This window comes from Psammomys obesus, unplaced genomic scaffold (assembly GCF_907164565.1).
Source record: "Psammomys obesus unplaced genomic scaffold, mPsaObe1.curated_primary_1811, whole genome shotgun sequence".
NCBI lineage: Eukaryota > Metazoa > Chordata > Mammalia > Rodentia > Muridae > Psammomys > Psammomys obesus.
This window is the reverse complement of record NW_026596166.1, coordinates 6,262,359-6,266,051: the sequence shown is the minus strand read 5'-3', so window position 1 is coordinate 6,266,051 and position 3,693 is coordinate 6,262,359. Positions and strand designations below refer to the sequence as shown.

At 42.9% G+C, this 3,693-nt stretch overlaps 1 pseudogene; it reads left to right on the top strand.

Moving 5' to 3' along the window:
• Positions 1 to 3,297: 3,297 nt before the first annotated feature.
• On the top strand, positions 3,298 to 3,417 carry LOC129667843 (small nucleolar RNA SNORA17; annotated as a pseudogene).
• Positions 3,418 to 3,693: the final 276 nt, after the last annotated feature.

The following is a 3,693-nucleotide window of genomic DNA, read 5'->3' as shown; positions in this document are numbered from 1 at the left end:
GTTGTTTTACAGACAACAATCACAGACACTGATCAGTCCTATTTTCCAAGTCCCCTCCAAATTTCTACAAATTCTCAATGTTTGGCTTGTGGATTAGCTTGTTGGAATCACCCCAGATCAGTCACAGCAGAAGCTAAGCCGACCCTGGATGTACAGACAGATTCTGAATTTTATCATTTTTTTTTTTTAACCAAGAGACTAGTGTGCAGACCGGTGTTTAAAAACTGCACCTTGAAGTTTGCTTTATCTCTGTGCACCAGTAACGTGCACACCTTAAAAATATGAAAATGTGCCATTTTTGGAGACTATGCTCTGGGGCAGTGGCTCATGGCCCAGTTGCACCACTGTTTGTGGGCATCTGTGGCCTATCTGAAGCAGAATGTGAATACTTCAGGGCATCATGTCAGGGAAGTCTGCATTCAACATGGAGACTATCCCAAGGTCCCTTTGGTCTCCAGGTTTGGTCTATTGCCTGGTGTGAGTGGTGGAGGACTTTTAAGTGGCGGTGAGAACAGGGCCTTCTGAATCCTCCCCATCCATCAGAGAACTGTGAAGCCAACATGGAATGAAGGAGCCTGAGATGAATGCTGGCTGATTCACACTGAGCTATTGTGTGTAAAGCTGCGTGTTGAGGATGTGGGGTCGATCTGTTAGACTGGCTGGCATTATTCTGAGTCATAGATTCTTGGATTTGAACGTGTGAGCATTGTGAAGAGAGCTTGGGAAAGCACCCGTTGCTTTCTTCTAATTCTGGAAATTTGCATTCTGTAAGTCTGCCCAGATGTGAAATTAAAATTAGGCCATTGGTGCTAGGGATGAATCTCAGTAGTACAGTGCCTACTCAGCATGCAGTGGACCATAGGTTCCATCTTCAGCTTTGAACAAAGAAGCCAATTTGTTCATAAGACTGTATTGGCTTTTGTCCTATGCTGTCATGGTCAGCACAAAAATGGAAAAGGGAAGAAAGACTAAAATTATTAAGCTTCGTTTTAGATGGGTGACTGAATTGGTATTGACATCTCTGCTTTTCTAATGGCTCTAATCTTCGTTCTGTTGTTCCTGTTCCCTAAAAGAGAAAGCACTTGATTTTTGTCCCCTGGAAAGCTCTTAGGCCAGAGTAGCTTCCTTTTCATCAGTATCAACACCTCTGCTTCCAGATGACAGCTTCCAGAGAATCATCCACTGCCTCCCTGGGTACGCGAGGGACATGCTGAGTATCTCTTGCCTGACTGAGGCTTGCCATCTTGCATTGATGCTGCAGTGTGGGTTTAAGGGGTCATGTATACATTCTCCATTAGAGTGGAGATGGACTCATTTCTTCACTTAGAAAAGCTTCCCTGGCTTTTGGAAGGAGCTACCACAGCTCCTTCCAAATCAGACATGGTCTTTTTAAGCCTCATATAAATTAAGCCTCGGAATTCTTTAGAAAAATTTGTGATTTTATAGCTCCCAAAGTGCTATTATTAAATTATCTTTCTGGATCACTTCACTGACAGCTCCACTTCTTAAAATAGAGATCAGCGATATTCCTGGACACTGGCATAAAAAAGCTGACTTTAAGATCACAGTTTCCAAATGCTTACTTGATTTTTAACTGCTGTTTTTCTACCTCTGAAGTTCTCATGAGTGGACATAGAAGATATGGCACAGAGTCCTTCTTTAAATGTCCTTTGTGCTCAGCACCTGTTCATGGTTGAGTACCATTTCATCTTCTGGTCTGTGGCTGGCTGGCTCCTGCTTTCAACTTGAGGTGTCTCTTTTTTCTTTATTCTTCCAGTCCTGTATCTTATAATATTAGTGATGTCAAAGAAGATTGGAGTAGGGTACTTGGCCTTATCAATGCCCTTAGAGAACCTCACATACACCCTTAGATATGTATTCTTTAGGGAATGTTAAGAAGAGGGGGAGGGCTGTTTTTTATCCTTGGTTCTCCCCATCCCTCAAACATTTATTTAGCAATTACCTTATTTCAGGCCCATCCCTCAAACATTTATTTAGCAATTACCTTATTTCAGGCTTTGGTGATTCATACTTGAGTAAAGTAGGGAAAATAAAGGACCTTATACTCTAGGGCAGAACAGAGCCATGAGGATGTGGGCAGAGGAATATTCAAATGGAGTCAAGTGTTCAAGAGACATTTAATTAGAGAACACGGATAGAGACTGCTACAGTTTAGATATTAAATGTTGTGACTCTCTACCCTTAGTCCAAGTGTTAAAGGCTTTTTCTCAGTGTGGTATCATTAGAGAGGGGGTGAAAGCCTGAAGAAGCAGGATCTATTGGATGCCTATTTGGAAGTCTGTAGGTCTTTGAAGGTAATAGTGGGACCCTATTTCGTCTTCCTTTTTTGCCTACTTACTTGTAGACAAACCTGCCCCATCATGCATATCTATTGTGATATACTGGGCGGCATAGACCTATACCAGTGACTGAAATATTTAGAAATAGTTAATGAAAACAAACATTTTCTCTTTGTAAGCTGATTCGTTTAGGTAATTTTCTACAGTAATGAAAAGCTGACTAATGCAGAGACACAGAGATATTTCCAGTTGGTAGAGAATGCCAGATAGGTCTTAGTGGAAGAAGTGATGCCTAAACTGACTCCTCGTAAGTAAGCCATGCATCAGTCTTAGGAAAATGGATCAGTCTTAGAAGGAAGGGTAAGTGTGAAGGTGTCAAAGCAGAACCATTTTAAAATGGAGAACTTGTAGGAGAAACTGTAGCTGGAGTTCAGTAGGGGGAGGAGACGACCGTGACGACACTGTGACACCGGCTTTATACATTCTAAACTATCTTTAAATCATCCTTTCAATGGGCACGTTGGCAAATGGGAAGGAAGGACCACTAACTGCTGACTCAGTGCCTTTGTTTCCTGGTAGCTGCTTGCTCTCTGTTCCAAGGTAGCTCGGAAGAAACAACTTCTTTAAGTTCTGATACGAACATTCTGAGTACTTCCTCTTCCTCCTTCCTTTATGGACAGTAGGAGGAGGCTGACCACAGAGAATTCGCTTGAGCAGAGATGGACTGGACATCCCCCTTTCAGACTTCCTTTTCCAACTGGTGGCAGAGACATTGCGATGAGTCAATGGCGGTTTTCTCAAAAGACATCTCTAATTATCCAAAGCAAATTGAATATAATTTAATTTTTAAAAAACTCTTTGCAGTTCTAACAAATACCTCCATTGATAATGAACTGATATTTCATTTCTGAGATTACTCTAGAAGTAATTTGGAGACAAGATTTGTCTTGTTTTTTCTTTTCTTTCTGGAACAGGCTGGATTGAAAACGGCATGGTTGCTGCCCCAATGGGCATTACAGGTGTGGCTGTTGTGTCACAGGTTATAGAGAGGAAAGAGGCTATGTCCACACTCAGTGTTCTCACCTGTGAACATCTGAATGCGTAGTGGCCTAACATTCCTTGGAAAAGAGAGCCTGAGTTGACCAGAAGTCCAGAATCAGGTAGGTACCCAGTACAGCGAGCAAGCTGTAGACCAGAAGAACCCTGACTGGGGCAGCAGGCCCAGGTAGCAGTGAGACTGAGACAGACTACACTTGCATGAGGCCAATTGGGCAGGCCAGGAGAAGAGCAAGCCCAACACAACCAGCAGACTGGAGCCATGGGGCCCAGACTTTGAGCTAGCCTACTATGACCATCAGTCTGGTGCCACATAGGACTTGGGGGACAGACCCTG